Source organism: Haliotis rufescens, unplaced genomic scaffold (assembly GCF_023055435.1).
Source record: "Haliotis rufescens isolate VD_foot unplaced genomic scaffold, xgHalRufe1.0.p SCAF_31, whole genome shotgun sequence".
In the NCBI taxonomy this organism is placed as follows: Eukaryota; Metazoa; Mollusca; class Gastropoda; order Lepetellida; family Haliotidae; genus Haliotis; species Haliotis rufescens.
Genome location: NW_025964013.1, coordinates 4,463,737 through 4,482,442, shown reverse-complemented (window position 1 = coordinate 4,482,442; position 18,706 = coordinate 4,463,737). Strand labels below are relative to the sequence as shown.

The 18,706-nt window shown below is 40.8% G+C and overlaps 1 long non-coding RNA gene across 1 annotated transcript in view; it reads left to right on the top strand.

Moving 5' to 3' along the window:
- Positions 1-2,828: 2,828 nt before the first annotated feature.
- The window catches only part of LOC124122570, a 32,890-nt gene continuing 17,012 nt past the window's right edge, over positions 2,829-18,706 (top strand). The window contains exon 1 of the long non-coding RNA XR_006859171.2: positions 2,829-3,170. This is a non-coding gene — a long non-coding RNA (uncharacterized LOC124122570). The remainder of the gene's footprint in view (positions 3,171-18,706) is intronic.

Genomic DNA, 18,706 nt, shown 5'->3' with positions numbered 1-18,706 from the left:
TACATGACCACGGTTATTGTCTATACAGGACCACGGTTATTGTCTATACAGGACCGCGGTTATTGTCTGTACAGGATCACGGTTATTGTCTATACAGGACCGCGGTTATTGTCTGTACAGGACCACAGTTGTTGTCTATACAGGACCACGGTTATTGTCTATACGGGACCACAGTTATTGTCTATACAGGACCGTGGTTATTGTCTATACAGGACCGCGGTTATTGTCTGTACAGGACCACAGTTGTTGTCTATACAGGACCACGGTTATTGTCTATACAGGACCGCGGTTATTTTCTTTACAGGACCGTGGTTATTGTCTATACAGGACCGCGGTTATTGTCTATACAGCCTCGCGGTTATTGTCTATACAGGACCACGGTTATTGTCTGTACAGGACCACAGTTATTGTCTATACAGGACCACAGTTATTGTCTATACAGGACCACGATTATTGTCTATTCAGGACCACGGTTATTGTCTATACAGGTCCGTGGTTATTGTCTATACAGGACCACGATTATTGTCTGTACAGGACCACAGTTGTTGTCTATACAGGATCACGGTTATTGTCTGTACAGGACCACGGTTATTGTCTATACAGGACCGCGGTTATTGTCTATAAGGGACTACGGTTATTGTCTATACAGGACCACGATTATTGTCTATACAGGACCACAGTTATTGTCTATACAGGACCACGATTATTGTCTGTACAGGACCACAGTTGTTGTCTATACAGGATCACGGTTATTGTCTGTACAGGACCACGGTTATTGTCTATACAGTCCACAGTTATTATCTATACAGGACCACAGTTATTGCCTATACAGGACCACATTTATTGCCTATACAGGACCACAGTTATTGCCTATACAGGACCACAGTTATTGTCTATACAGGACCACAGTTATTGCCTATACTGGACCACAGTTATTGCCTATACAGGACCACAGTTGTTGTCTTTACAGGATCACGGTTATTGTCTATACATGATCACGGTTATTGCCTATACAGGACCACAGTTATTGTCTGTACAGGACCACGGTTATTGTCTATACAGGTCCACAGTTATTGTCTATACGGGACCACAGTTATTGCCTATACAGGACCACGATTATTGTCTATACAGGACCATAGTTATTGTCTATACAGGACCACGATTATTGTCTGTACAGGACCACAGTTGTTGTCTATACAGGATCACGGTTATTGTCTGTACAGGACCACGGTTATTGTCTATACAGGTCCACAGTTATTGTCTATACAGGACCACAGTTGTTGTCTATACAGGACCACGGTTATTGTCTGTACAGGACCACGGTTATTGTCTATACAGGTCCACAGTTATTGCCTATACAGGACCACAGTTATTGTCTATACAGGACCACAGTTATTGTTTACAGGACCACAGTTGTTGTCTATACAGGACCACGGTTATTGTCTATACAGGACCACAGTTGTTGTCTATACAGGACCACAGTTATTGTCTGTACAGGACCACAGTTATTGTCTATACGGGACCACAGTTATTGTCTATACAGGACCACAGTTATTGTCTATACAGGACCACAGTTATTGTCTGTACAGGACCACGGTTATTGTGTATACAGGACCACAGTTGTTCTCTATACAGGACCACAGTTATTGTCTATACGGGACCACAGTTATTGTCTATACAGGACCACAGTTATTGTCTATACAGGACCACAGTTATTGTCTGTACAGGACCACAGTTATTGTCTGTACAGGACCGTGGTTATTGCCTCTACAGGACCACAGTTATTGTCTGTACAGGACCACGGTTATTGTGTATACCATGTAGTAAAACCTGCAAGTAGTGACGGGTTGCGGAAATGATCAAGACAAACATGAGAATGAACTCTAACAGGAAGTATTTAGACAGGAAATAGAATTGTGTGATGAACACTGACAGAAAATGATGTGAAATGTCAACATGGATGAGCAGGGGCCATAACATAATGATTGTATGGGTATTTATTGATGCAACCGTGCGTATTTACCATAGTTTCCAGATTCCAGTTTCCTTATTTTTAAAACGAAAAACGATATGTCATACCGTGATTTGAACATGTTCCGCAATTGATGCACAACTGAATTAGGCAATGTCATTATATAGAATATATATGTCAAATATAGAACGCAGACAACAGAGAACAGACAATAAGAGAACACAGACAGTAAGGTATAGACAATTATAGAACACAGACAACAGAGAACAGACAATAAGAGAACACAGACAGTAAGGTATAGACAATTATAGAACACAGACATCAGAGAACAGACAATAAGAGAACACAGACAGTAAGGTATAGACAATTATAGAACACAGACAACAGAGAACAGACAATAAGAGAACACAGACAGTAAGGTATAGACAATTATAGAACACAGACATCAGAGAACAGACAATAAGAGAACACAGACAGTAAGGTATAGACAATTATAGAACACAGACATCAGAGAACAGACAATAAGAGAACACAGACAGTAAGGTATAGACAATTATAGAACACAGACAACAGAGAACAGACAATAAGAGAACACAGACAGTAAGGTATAGACAATTATAGAACACAGATAGGAGAATACAGGCAATTACAGAACACATAGCAGAAAACACACAACAGGAGAGACGGCCAGCAGCTTGTTCTCGTGTTCATGGTCACACGCTTCCTGTGCAAGTATGTTTTTTACGAGCAACAACCCCATCCCCCCCCCCCCCCCCCCCACCCCCCCCCCCCCCCACCCCCCCACCCCACCACCCCCTTTCGCTCCTCGACGCGCGCGCACACACACACACACACACACACACACACACACACACAGAACTATGGACTATTCACGGAAGGGCGGTTGTGCAATGGGCAGGAGCCTTTATAAATCTGCCTTTGTAATGTAAATATTGAAATAAACTAACTCGAGGAGGTGATGTTTTGGTTGGACCCTACGGTAGATGTCGTATAGCTGTGGCCTACATGACGGTACACACAGCGCGCCCGCCACCAGGCCTGCACCTCTTGATTGATCACCTGGCAAAGTCTGATCACCTGTCGATATTTGCAATCACCCGCGGCGTCTCTCAGATCCCCTCCCATGCTCGCTGGTTACCGACCTCCTCGCTCAGCATCTTAGTCAGGAACGCTACAGGTAAATTTCACATTTTCATTTCATTTATCGAAATGTATTGGTGTTTGTGTATATTCCTTGTAACCTAAGAATGGCGGTCGTGCATATTACACATATTTAGAGTTAAGATCTGTCGAGTTATAGTTTAGTTTATTCAGGAAGTAAACTGGTTGAAGTTGCTGTCATGGTTCCTATCTCGTCTCTATGAGGCTGTCCTGGTAATTAATCAGCAACGCGTGTCATTAATACAACTGAACTATCCGCATAGACTGAGAATGCCTTACGTTCTTATAGTTGGTAATGTGGTTCACACATTGGTATACATGTTTCATTTCTTTCTTTAAGTGATTTCATATCCCACTTGCTTAATGAAAGTAAAACTTTTCCTATAAACAAACTTTATGTTTGCTAAAATCATGAAAATGAATAAAGGATATTCTCACTGACTTACTATCGATTTCAGTGTACTGATACAGATTCTCGTAAATCAGGTGCACGTATGTTGCTTCCTCCGAGGCTCACGTTGCCAGCCCCGTTTGCGTTTTTCAGGGACGGGGAGCTGGGTGGGGGTCATGGGGAGGGGGTGTCTGGCTCTAGGTCCCTCTCAGGGGTGACTGACAACCATAGTATGCTCTGCACTCAAGTCTCCCACAGGTCCAAAGTTCGATCAGGGTTATCGCTGTTTTTTCTTTTGTTAAATGCTTAGATATGTATTAGGGTTGTGTAAACTGCTGTATGGGCGCTTGTCAGAATTGATGTCAAATATTAGAGAAGTAAATATGGCGTCTACCAAACGATTTAATGGTCAGTGATAAAAGGCCGATAAACACTCTTGGGAGGAGTAACACCGATATAAGGGTGTAAATGGAAATGAAATTGTGTTTAAAAGATCGCAGGGCTTTGTAAACAACCAATCTAGGCGCTTAACAATGATTAAACTTGTAAACTTCGACATTTAGACATGGAATGTGATCCTCGTGTAAAGAACAGATTCGAATTAATTGAAATGTTTTGATAAATGTATTGAGATAAATCATTATTATATCTGGGTATAAATCACGGGTAAAATCTATTCATGAAAACCAGTCGATTGCCGCTTGTAATTTCTTTCCCTTTTGTCTTATAGTAGCAACCATATTTGTTAGATTACTTCCGGATTTGATTAAAAAAAACATTGACACCTCGTTCAACAATTCCTCCATGGTGTCTTCTGTTGGAAACAGTCTCAACATTTAATCAGAGCAAAATGCTTTCAGTAACATTCACTGAACTTCAATCTATATCCCTGCTATTATGCAGATTGCTTTATAAGCAGAATAGTCAACAGAATAGTTTATCATAGCGAGTGTGAAGAATTGGGTGTGGTCGATGCCTCCATACGTCGTGCAATATTAAGCCTACTGTCCCACCCACTTTTCAGCAGGAGTGACTCTCACCATGTAGGTATGTGTACATGAAAACTTGGAGTAACCTACTTTGTATATGTATATCCATAGGCAGTGAAAAAGTTGTATGACAACATGGCATGTGGTTCAGTTGGTATCATAGGTACGGTCCTGTCACAACCACCTCAAATCTACATAAGCACACATGCGTGATATATACGTGTGTTTGTGCGGGTTGCAGTGAAACGTTTTTAATGGCGTCCTTGACGCTTGTATCATTGTAAATACAATAAAGTTATATTGCTTTCTGTATTTGTGCATAAAACTGTTGAATGCTATATGGACAGGTTCATGCAGGGAGTCTTTATCTTATATATAACAAGAATTATTAGCTAATGCAGTGATCATAAATATTTTATATAACAAGAATTATAAGCTAATGCAGGGAGTATACATCTTTCATATAACAAGAATTATTAGCTTATGCAGGGAGTAAATATCTTTTATATAACAAGAATGACTTACTAATGCAGGGAGTATATATCTTTCATATAATAAGAATGACTTACTAATGCAGGGAGTATACATCTTTTATATAACAAGAATTATTAGTTAATGCAGGGAGTATATATCCTTTATATAACAAGAATTATCAGCTAATGCAGGGAGTATATATCTTTTACATAACAAGAATTATTAGCTAATGCAGGGAGTATATATCTTTTATATAACAAGAATGACTTACTAATGCAGGGAGTATATATCTTTCATATAATAAGAATGACTTACTAATGCAGGGAGTATACATCTTTTATATAACAAGAATTATTAGTTAATGCAGGGAGTATATATCCTTTATATAACAAGAATTATCAGCTAATGCAGGGAGTATATATCTTATATATAATAAGAATGACTTACTAATGCAGGGAGTATATATCTTTTACATAACAAGAATTATTAGCTAATGCAGGGAGTATATATCTTTTACATAACAAGAATTATTAGCTAATGCAGGGAGTATATATCTTATATATAATAAGAATGACTTACTAATGCAGGGAGTATACATCTTTTATATAACAAGAATTATTAGCTAATGCAGGGAGTATACATCTCTTATATAACAAGAATTATTAGCTAATGCAGGGAGTATATATCTTTTTCCTAACGAGACTGGTATAAGTATGGAAAATATGTCTTAAGATCACAAGAGGGATTTGTTAATGCGCGAAGGATTTATCGCATGTATGAGGAGAATGGTTGGTTGCAGCGACAGTAACAACCTGTACGAACAGAGGTTTATTGCCGGGCCCAGCACATAAGCCACCAGGTCCCTGCCCCAAAGACTAAACACAATCCACAAGCGAACAAGGAAGGATTTATCTTATTTGTCACCAACAATGGTAGATGTACTTACATATCTGTCAGTTCGGAACAATTTGCCAAAACTGATATAAAATGTTATCTGAGGTTTACCGAGAAAACAATACGTGAAATACTGGACGTCTCTATAGATAACATCTTTGTGGAACTTGGGGACAAGACATTTTAGGCAAGAAGCAGGTTTCTCCCCAGGCACTAGATGTGCCCCCTTCCAAGCTGACCTGTTTCGTTATGCACATGAATCAGAATTCACACTCGGACTGGAAAATTAAGAACAAGGGAACTTGGCCAAGAACGTGTAACTTAAGCTTTAGAAATATCGATGATCATATATCGTTCAATAATAGTGTGAGTGCGTGCGTGCGTGCATGCGTGCGTGCGTGCGTGCGTGCGTGCGTGAGTGAGTGAGTGACTGAGCGAGCGAGTGAGTCAGTGAGTCAGTGAGTCAGTGAGTAACCACTAGGCTACCCCACCGCCCCTAATAATGGTTAAATAGGTATAAATGCTCTTTCTTCGAAGATTTTAAAGTGCGCCATACGACTCAACATTTTGTTTGATCAGGGTTACAAAGTTCAAGGTCTAATTAGAGCTATCAAAATGTTATTTTTGTTGACAAGTGAAGGACGCATCAGTGACCACACCGATGTCCGATGCAATTCTCCATGTTGACTTACTCTATGTGTGACCGTGTTTGTTCAGATTTGCCTGGCATGACGTACCTGATGTCGTCGCTATTTGATAGTGATTCATACACACAATCTTGTGGTCTTACAATGTATTTCTTATGGTTATGGAAAGGTGTATGTCCCTTTATGTGTATATGACATGGGTGATTGGGAAATGTAAGAAATGTTACATGATGTTACATAATGTTAAAGGCGCTCTGATACAATGACGGTATTCACATGTAATATCTTATAAAAGGTGAGGTGAGGCGAGGTGAGGTGAGGTGAGGTGAGGTGATGTGAGGTGAGGTGATGTGATGTGATGTGATGTGAGGTGAGGTGAGGTGAGGTGAGGTGAGGTGAGGTGAGGTGAGGTGAGGTGAGGTGAAATTGGGTTTAACGTCGCGTGATTACAATGACCATGTTTGTCACAGCCGACGCACCAGAAATGGGCTTCACACATTGTACCCATGAGGGGAATCGAACCCGGATCTTCGGCGTTACGAGCGAACGCTTTACCTACAACGCTACTCAACCTACTTTCTCACTGTAGGTACATTATATTTATATCAAATCGTGTAATCAGATGGGTTTAATGGATCTGATATCTGATACACCGCGCTCGCTACCCGAGGACTGCCGTTGGCGCTTTGCTTGTTTAAAATATGATGTTTATCTTTGTGTAGTGTTTTGATGCAACTGATACGGAACTATACAACAGAGGCAGGTAGGGGTGAGTTATAGCTGGCTATATGTCATGAAGTAACCGAGACAGGGAGATGACGGGGAGCGAGATGTTAAAGTCGAGTTGGTAAACATAGACAGGCAAAACACAACCTGATAGCGTGGCCTGCAGTCGTATATCAACCCTATGTTTGTTTGTTGTTTCACGCCGCACTCGGCAACATTCCAGCTATATGACGGCAGTCTGTAAATAATCGAGTCTGGACCAGACAATCCAGTGATTGACATCATGAGCATCGATCCACGCAAATGGGATAAGATGATATGCATAAACCAAGTCAGCCAGCCTCACCACCCGATCCCGCTAGTCGCCTCCAACGACAAGCATAGTCGCCTCTTATGGCAAGCATGGGTTGTTGAAGACCTATTCTACCCCGGATCTTCACGGGTCTATGAGAACGTTGGGACATACGAGGTGCTCTCATCGCCTACCCCTGACACAGCACTTATCACAAATCACCATCACATTTAAACACATGGTAAAAATTATACAGCGTTGCGCAATACGTGAGTGTTGCTATGATACAAATAACTACATGCATGTCGATAGCACTGATGTCATGCATAAGTTTTTTAGAAGTAATATACCAATGTATTGTGCATTACGGTGATCCATGACTTTCACGAGGTGGTAATCTTGAAATGTTGTAACACAGGGGTTTACAAACGTTGCGCGCTTCAACTGGCGATTGTAGGGAAGCAACGAGAATCTGGGGCATTCAACGCCCTGTATTTTACAGTCCCGTCTCTTGTATACAGGGGGATCTCGAGCTGGCTAACGCACATTGAGTATATGTTGTGTTTGTAAACACCTGTGTAGGAAAAAACCACTTCTTTATCTGGCAGGTGACTGAATGTGTTCGGAACAAACCCGTGAATACAAATCTGGCGAGTCCTGGCGCTCTACCAGTTGCACGTTTCTCCTAGACTTGGACAAGTCTCAAGGCAATAATTATTAGTTTAAATCATATTATTATGATTATGTAAATAATAAGAACAAGTTAACCCTATAAGAGACTTGATTCCTTAGACTGTCCACATATTTAGACTTGCCTATAAGAGCATAGAATTACTACACACCTATGGACTTTTCTTTCAGTACAGCCTTGGAGCAAGGCTACGTGTCTCCCTCTCTTAACAGAGGCTGACGGAGATTCGAGACGTCTTTTGACACTCCCCTCGTGGAAACCTGTCGGCAGTCATGACTATAAATATTACATTGTGTCAGTGCGCAGGGGAATAATCAGCAGTGCTATTTATACACGTTTCTGGTAACAGGAATATATTTAAATAATATTGAATTTCAATACCGACAGGTTAACAGTGTGCTCACAACACCGCGTAATATTGATTTTTTAGGCGACGTTTTAAAAGATCAAAGCATATTGTTTGGTAAAATGAATATTTCTTAACGCGGGCCCACCTGTAGTTGAAATTATCCTAGTTGACGAAGTGGAAAGTTGAAGCCGGATCTCTCTGATTTGCTGTTTGTGTTGCCTGTGTTCAGGGGAACTTTGTCAGTTAATAACTTACATCTTGCAATTCTCTCTCCGTACATACTTACAACTTTCGAATACAAGGATAACATATATGGAGAAATGATTGATTCATTTATGGTAAAAAATGGTTACGAACCGTAAGATTTGTTTCGCAACACATGCCCTCGTTGATAATGTTATAAAATTACACAATTGCGTACAAGAAGAAAACCAAATGTTTGATAGGCATTACTTAGAAGTTGACGGATGGCAAGGTACACAAAGTACACGGATAACTTCTTGTGTGACAACGGAATAAGGGTCTATACCGATACGTCGCCTTTACAGTAAATAAAGAAATTGTTATCCAGAGATTGTGTCTACTTTGTCAAGAAGAAAACAATTGCTATTTACAAAACAAATGACTAAGTCTGGGCGACGAGATGCAAATTAGTTAAAACATAATATTTTCGCTATAACTGTTTTGAAAGCATAAACTCCCACTATTACGTAATGGTTGAAAATATAATGGTTGATATGTACTTATACTCCACATGGCTAGAAGTAGATAAAATGGCTTGAAATATCATTTCATTACGTAATAGTCCTTATTTATATGACCGTCGACCATGCCGAGGCACAAAGCACGCAGGACCTAAGTCACCACGTTCAACCTGTTTCAATCTTTATATTCCCTAACGTATTTCTTTGTTCAAATCCCATGTCCACATACAGAATGTCCTGTGCCAAGCGTTAATCTCTATCCCTCTCGTCCTTCCCCAACTACACGCAACTACATCCACGCCCCGAATACACGCAACTACATCGCCGTCGCCGACTACATGCAACTACACGCCACGACTTCACCGACTCCTGTCTACATATCACAACTGACATTGCCCGACCAAGCGTCATGTAGGTAAACTTCTCTGGTGTTTGCAGTCGTTATTTGTCAGATATTGTAATGGTGACATTCGGTGACATTCGGTGCAGTCAGTGAGACGTATACCTATATTTTAGTCACTGTTTAGTTAATCTATATTGAGTTCTCTCTATTCTGTCTCAACAGCAAACTAAACCTGTAGTCCTTACATCATAGATATTTAGCATAATCCCTTCACCTCTATTCATATATTTCTTTGGTATGATATTGTATTTAAATTTCTTCAAAAGAATGTGGAAGGTACAAATTCAGTATCCCATGGGTGCACTATGTTATGATGTTTCTAATTGATTATTAGAAAATGAATGAATGGTATAAGTTAAATTTAATTAAATTATTGAAATAAAATATTGATTGAATATCACAAATTAAGGATATCAATGATTTAATATATGACATATATACTATTTTGTGATGTCTAAAAGTGCATATCATGATATAAGTAAAATCGAATTTGTGATATGTAAACATCAGAAGTATGTTTTTATATTTATAATCGAATGTTATTTTCTGATATAATAAAGTATTGGTGAATTTTAGATATGATAAATCATCGTTTCACATGAACTGATCTATTGACTTTTCAGATCACGATTGACTGTTTACACGCGCACACGCACACACGCACGCGCACACACACGCATGCACACACGAACACACACGAACACACAGACGCACACATACACACACGCGCGCGCACGCACGCGCAGTCCCTCATTAAGATGTTCTCATCAGTCATACTGATCATGATTTCGTTTTAGTGTTATTGACATTTACTTTTCCCCACCGCGTGTCATGCAGTCTGCTTCATGTCTCCGTCAGCCCGGGCGCCATGTTGAGTACCACTGTATTGCTACAACAGCAGTTTGTCCTGCTGTTTACAGACAGGATTACAGTCACGGTGTCATGTGCTGTATATCGCGTGTCGTGTCGCTGGATCGCTTACCGCCTCGGTACAGAGCTTAACACTAACACCTACTGTACTAGTTCAACTTTTCAACCAATACGAGTCTGTTTCCCAGAACCTAGAGAATACAATGAAAATGGACTCTACCTCTACGAAGTGGTTCTACTGATGTACACGTGTTAAGTAGGAAGTGGTTCTACTTATATGCACATGCTTAGTACGAAGTGGTTCTACTTATATGCACATGATTAGTACGAAGTGGTTCTACTTATATGCACATGCTTAGTACGAAGTGGTTCTACTGATGTACACGTGTTTAGTAGGAAGTGGTTCTACTTATATGCACATGCTTAGTACGAAGTGGTTCTACTTATATGCACATGATTAGTACGAAGTGGTTCTACTTATATGCACATGCTTAGTACGAAGTGGTTCTACTGATGTACACGTGTTTAGTAGGAAGTGGTTTTACTGATGTACACGTGTTTAGTAGGAAGTGGTTCTACTTATATGCGCATGATTAGTACGATGTGGTTCTACTGAAATCCACATGCTTAGTACGAAGTGGTTCTACTGATGTACACGTGTTTAGTAGGAAGTGGTTCTACTTATATGCACATGATTAGTAGGATGTGGTTCTACTGAAATCCACATGCTTAGTACGAAGTGGTTCTACTGATGTACACGTGTTTAGTAGGATGTGGTTCTACTGATGTATACGTGTTTAGTACGAAGTGGTTCTACTGATGTACACGTGTTTAGTAGGAAGTGGTTCTGCTGATGTATACGTGTTTAGTAGGAAGTGGTTCTACTGATGTATACGTGTTTAGTACGAAGTGGTTCTACTGATGTACACGTGTTTAGTACGAAGTGGTTCTACTGATGTACACGTGTTTAGTACGAAGTGGTTCTACTGATGTACACGTGTTTAGTACGAAGTGGTTCTACTGATGTACATGTGTTTAGTAGGAAGTGGTTCTACTGATGTACACGTGTTTAGTAGGAAGTGGTTCTACTGATGTACACGTGTTTAGTAGGAAGTGGTTCTACTGATGTACATGTGTTTAGTAGGAAGTGGTTCTACTGATGTACACGTGTTTAGTAGGAAGTGGTTCTACTGATGTACATGTGTTTAGTAGGAAGTGGTTCTACTGATGTACACGTGTTTAGTAGGAAGTGGTTCTATTGATGTACACGTGTCACGTAGGAAGTGGTTCTACTGATGTACACGTGTTTAGTACGAAGTGGTTCTACTGATGTACACGTGTCACGTAAGAAGTGGTTCTACTGATGTATACGTGTTTAGTACCAAGTGGTTCTACTGATATACACATGCGTAGTACGAGGTGGTTCTACTTACATGCACATGATTAGTACGATGTGGTTCTACTGACAAACACGTGTTTCGTACGACGTGGTTCTACCGACAAACACGTGTTTACTACGAAGTGGTTCTACTGATGTACACTTGCTCACTACCAACATTCAGAACCAACATGTTCAGCTGATGCACACGTGCTTAGTAGGAAGTGGTTCAGCTGATGCACACGTGCTTAGTAGGAAGTGGTTCTGCTGATGCACGTGCTTAGTACGAAGTAGTTCTACTGACAAAAAAGTGTTCAGAACCAACATGTTTAGCTTATGTACACGATGTACCAGCGTGTACACATATTGATCACATGCACCGTGTCGCGAGGCTCACTAATGTGAACTATAGGTACTCCAACACAGAAGGTACACTGAGCCGTGAACCGACAACAAAGTTCCAACTTTTATCCTGAATTAATTCAAGCACAACTGTAAAAGAAAAGTACAGTTTTCACTAACATCTCTTTGATACCTGACATGTGACTGATCGTCAGCTTCTTTAGACATGACGCCATTTTAATCGTGGCATATATTGATTATACAATAGTAACACACGCACGCACGCACGCACGCACACACACACACACGCACACACCGCGCGCGCGCGCGCGCACACACACACACACACACACCCCCCAAAAAACTCGTACTTAGCATGGTCGTGTTCTGCAGCTCACATTGTTGGGTTATCGACTTAAGGATTGGCGTCTTAACAACGTGCAGCTTGTGTAGCAGGTCTCTATTATGGCGCTCATTAAATTTGTTACATGAATAATGACTAAATCTTGATAAAGATTATTGACACAAGATCTTTCAGTTAATCGATAAATATCATTAGATTTGTTTTGAGATATGCTTGTTTACATTAAAGGATTGGGAATGTGCGTGTTAACTTTTAAACTTAGAAGAATGGAACGGTGTGATTAACTTCTGGTTTGGGTGTTAAGGAAGTCGACAGTTGATATTTGTGTTCCCGAAGGAAATAGGGGTTCCACGGTAAATATGGTAGTTGAACATTGTATCCACTTCAGGTGTGAGACATTCAAATACATTCAAATGTTAAATCAATGTTGACTCCTCTGTGGCTAAATAAAGCTCAGTGATCATGTCAAGGTAGCCGACTGAATCCAGACTTCATTGTAGTATGTGTACCCTACCCATGCCGGATACAGGCAGCGCACACCCCCTTTAAATGTCCTATCCTGCTTAGTTAATCACACACCTACGCCATGTCTTCCCGATACATTTTCTGTGAAGATCCGGGCTAGAATTGGTCTTCAACAACACATGCTTGTCTCCCCGTGAAGATCCGGGTTAGAATTGGTCTTCAGCAACACATGCTTGTCTCCCCGCGAAGATCCGGGTTAGAATTGGTCTTCAGCAACCCATGCTTGTCTCACCGTGAAGATCCGGGTTCGAATTGGTCTTCACCAACCCATGCTTGTCTCCCCGTGAAGATCCAGGTTCGAATTGGTCTTCACCAACCCATGCTTGTCTCCCCGTGAAGATCCGGGTTCGAATTGGTCTTCACCAACCCATGCTTGTCGTTATAGGCGACTGAAGGGCTCGGATCGTCAGGTGCGCGGTCGTGACTGATTCATGTCATCGAATCCCAAATGCTTTGATCGATGATGTCAATCACTGGGTCGTCTGGTCCAGGCTCGATTATCTACAGACCAACGTCATATAGCTGGAATATTGCTGAGTGAGGCGTTAAACAACACACAAACAAACAAACAAACAAACAAACAAACAAACAAACAAAACACATTCGATCAGCGTGAATGCCAAATGCCCTGTTTATTCCCCGATGGTGTAGCTATGGGGACAAAGTATGTGTATAAAAAGTTAGTCAGTTTTAAGAATAAACCTACAAACTTAATATTTTTTTCTGTAATTTAGTTCCCAGATATATTATAAGTTATTCGTAAGGGTGTTGTTGGGTTCAAACATCAGGTGTTTCCTCTATACCTATAGGTCCCACCTCAAGAAAAGAAGATATATGATTATTTAATTCGGAAACAGAATACATGCATTGACATATTACCAGGAGAATATTGCTACATTGGGGACTGCTGACTATTGTATTCGAATAAAGGACGTTTTATGTGATTGTATCGGTTAATGCACACCGGCAACCATTACAAATGAGATCAATGCTCGGCGTGTCTATGCCGAGTAAGTTCTCGTGATACTTACTTCACCTGGGTCGTCTTGACCTATCGATTTCCTCCACGCACGTGATACTGTGACATGTTCGTATGGCGGACGTGACAGCTCCCTGGCCGTGATTGTCTCGCTCCCGTAGAGATCGGAGCAAGGGGCGGGGACGGGAAGAGGGAGTGTGTGGGAGGAGCTAGGAGACAGAGTGTGTAGGCGTGGGGGTAGGGGTAGGGGTTGGGGGACGGGGGACAATGACAAGTCACATTTTGTTGGACGCTGCCTTTTGCGGGGCGCTGCCTGAGGCATATTGCTGCATCTGTGGGACATCCGCATTTATAAATCATAATATGTACGTTAATGTAGTGTACAGATTTAGAAATAAGTCCATCAGATTAAATAAGAGTGTTTTCGTGTGGGTGGAAAGATATGTCGGCTGACTGTTTTTTTTTAAGGGGGGTGGGGGTGGGGGTGGTTGTGTGTGTGTGTGTGTGTGTGTGTGGGGGGGGGGGGGGGGGGGGGGGGTGTCAAAGAGTTTGATGCACTCATGTACGGAAAATAATTACCCTCCCCTAATGCTCGTCCTATTTTGGGATGACCCTCCCCCATGTCTTTGCCAAAAGTGCAAAAGCTCTTTACATTTTGTTATAAAAGTCCATTTTTCATGACCCTCCCAAATATGTTTTTTTTTCTAGGGCCCTCCTCTGGAGAGCAATCCACCCCTAAAATAAATGACCGGTCGGAACACACCCGTTAGTGCAAATACTTCAGGTAATAATCTACAGGCTGTTTTTATGGAAACTATTTGACTGAATGGAGATGGAGCCGTGGTACTTCACCATAGAAACCTGTACACATGTGATCTAGATGTCAGTGATAGGGTATGGTATAATTGTATAAATTGAAGATGATCTCTGAGATCACGCGAGGCCGCTACGACCAGCTATACAAAGAAATGTTTACAAACAACCTATTTTTAAAATCCTCCAACGAATAAAACATGTTGTACATAGGTACATTTTGATGATTTTCTCTTTCGTCTTTCATAACTGTTTAACAAGAATATACTATTTAAACCATCCAAACACAGAAACCAAGAAACAAAGGAGACAAAAAAATGAAATAGAAACAAATAGATTGTATCCACGTGTGTGAAATAACAACGTACATTCTGGTAGTTGCGGTGACCTTATCTCTGATGGTTTTTATAATCATTGGGGTGGTCGGGTAGCCTAGTGGTTAAAGCGTTCGCTCGTCACGCCGAAGACCCGGGTTCGATTCCCCACATGGGTACAATGTGTGAAGCCGATTTCTGGTGTCCCCCGCCGTGATATTGCTGTAATATTACTAAAAGTGGCGTAAAATCATACTCACTCACTCTTATAATCATTCTAGGTAGCAGCACATGGATAAGGTTACCACAGATTACATTCTGGTATTGAATATTACAGGTGGAAACTGTGTTATGTTTGTGAAACACATTGGAAACAAATTTGATGACGTCAGCTTGATGAAATAATTGTATCTTGAAGCGTGTTCGTCACGTGACGAAACTGTCCTTTCACTGCTGTTTGTTGGTGCAATATTAAGCACTATAACACGAGACACGCCTGCGTATACAGACGGCGCAGGTTACTTTGCAAATACACTCTCCTGCTCATTATTACCGTTATGTCTCGTGTAACGTCCAGTGACTAGTTTAAATAATAAATCTTTTCCTATTATGTGAACACAATTACCAAACGTCCTTGTATGAGCCTAGAGTTCATCTTGATTCCCGCGCGTTATTTAGGATGTAATGCATGTACAGCAAGGTCATTAATATCCATAATTATTATGTGATGTACGGTACTATAGCCCTTTCGTGCAGTTGAAGTGATTTACACACGGAAGTCATTGTGAAGACGGGAATTTCTCACGGATAGACAGACCACGTCACGGATTAATGTGACTGACATTGTGCAAGAAATAGTTTCACATGTTGATTGCTTGAACGCACTCGCTTCTACCCGCCATCAAACAGCCGGCCCTATTGGTGACAACTCAACACCCAATAGTGCTGCTGACGGAATCTCAGTAATGACTCGGGGTCAATTATCGCGGGTTGTTTGTTCAGATGTTGTGATGTACTGCCCAAGTGTTTGCAGACATTAATGTGATCGGCGGTGTTGAGAGGTCGCTGACATAGAGCAATGGAAGCCGAGCCTTATGGAGATCGTACATGGTGAACTTGGCATGGGCTCTCGCGTAGGAGTCTTTGATCACGCGGTGGCTCTCTCTTAGTACTAGCCAAACCCAGCTGCTGTGCATTCTCTCTCATACAGACTTTGTTGCTATGCATTCTCTCACAATAACAGACAAACTTTGTTGCTGTGCATTCTCTAACTCTAACATACCAACTTTGTTGCCACATAATCTCTATCACCAACAATCTTTGCATCTTCCCGAGGCAAGTGAGTTAACTGACTTTATAAGTCCAGTTTCCACCCTTGCAGAACTAGGCTTGAATTCCTGGGCTCGATCGTAGCGCCACCAATGGCTATTACGAGTTATGTCCCTTCTATGTCTCTCCTATGGACCAATCAGATTCCACCTCTCGTGTCACATGCATTTGCTTCAAACAAAATGGCGGCGCCCGGTCAAGACAATCCGATCAACATTCAAGATCTAAATTGTGATAAAACGGGTCTTACGTCGCGAAGTGCATTAAATCAAGTGAGCACCTTGATAACAAACATGAACATATTTGGAAAATATCTGTTGCCAACGAGTTGGCGATGCACATGCTTTGCAAATCCTGAAAATCGCCCGAAATCTGCATGACAGTTTACGAACCGGATTTCGATTACATTGCGCGATTTTGACTGGACTATGCATAAACTCGTTTGTCCAGCCAAAATCTAACTCAGTTCGGCAAAGGTGGAAACAAGATTTTTATAGTCCCTTACCTCGGAAAGATGCAAACTTGGTTGCTATGCATTCTCTCACATTAACAGACAAACTTAGTTGCTATGCATTCTTTCACACTAACATACAAACTTTGTTGCTATGCATTCTTTCACACTTACAAACTTTGTTGCTATGCATTCTCTCATACTAACGTACTGTGTTGCTATGCATTCTCTCACACAAAACAAACTTTGTTGCTATGCATTCTCTCGCACTAACAAACTTTGATTTATTGCTATGCATTCTCTCATACTAACAAACTTTGTTGCTATGCATTCTCACACACTAACAATCTTTTCTTGCCATGCGTTTTCTCACACTAACAAACTTTGTTGCCATGCATTCTCTCACACTAACAGACAAACTTTGTTGCTTTGCATTTCCTCATACTAACAAACTTTGTTGCTATGCATTCTCTCATACTAACAAACTTGTTGCTATGCATTCTCTCACACTAACAAACTTTGTTGCTATGCATTCTCTCGCACTAACAGACAAACTTTGTGGCTGTGCATTATCATACGGTAGCAGACGTTCCGTTAGAATTCATACACAAACAAAGTTTGTTGCTATGCATTCTCTCACACTAACAGACAAACTTTGTTGCTTTGCATTTCCTCATACTAACAAACTTTGTTGCTATGCCTTCTCTCATACTAACAAACTTGTTGCTATGCATTCTCTCACACTAACAAACTTTGTTGCTATGCATTCTCTCGCACTAACAGACAAACTTTGTTGCTATGCATTTCCTCATACAAACAAACTTTGTTGCTATGCATTCTCTCATACTAACAAACTTGTTGCCATGCATTCTCTCATACTAACAAACTTTGTTGCTATGCATTTTCTCACACTAACAAACTTTGTTGCTATGCATTCTCTCACACTAACAGACAAACTTTGTTGCTTTGCATTTCCTCATACTTACAAACTTTGTTGCTATGCATTCTCTCATACTAAGAAACTTGTTGCTATGCATTCTCTAATACTAACAAACTTTGTTGCTATGCATTTCCTCATACTAACAAACTTTGTTGCTATGCATCCTCTCATACTAACAAACTTTGTTGCCATGCATTCTCTCACACTAACAGACAAAATTTTGTTGCTATGCATTCTCTCATACTAACAACTTTGTTGCCATGCATTCTCTCACACTAACAGACAAAATTTGTCGCTATGCATTCTCTTATACTAACAAACTTTGTTGCGAAGCATTCTCTCACACTAACAGACAAACTTTGTTGCTATGCATTCTCTCATACTAACAAACTTTGTTGCTATGCATTCTCTCACATTAACAGACAAACTATGTTGCTATGCATTGTCTCCCACAAACAGACTAACTTTGTTGCTGTGCATTATCATACGGTAGCAGACGTTCCACGTTGTGTTTCATACACAAAAAAACTTGCCATGCACTTCCACCAGATTGGAAACGAACCTTGTCGCCATGCATTCTCTCACAACAGTCGCCACATCACTGTGCCATGCATTCTCTCACAACAGTCGCCACATCATTGTGCCATGCATTCTCTCACAACAGTCGCCACATCATTGTGCCATGCA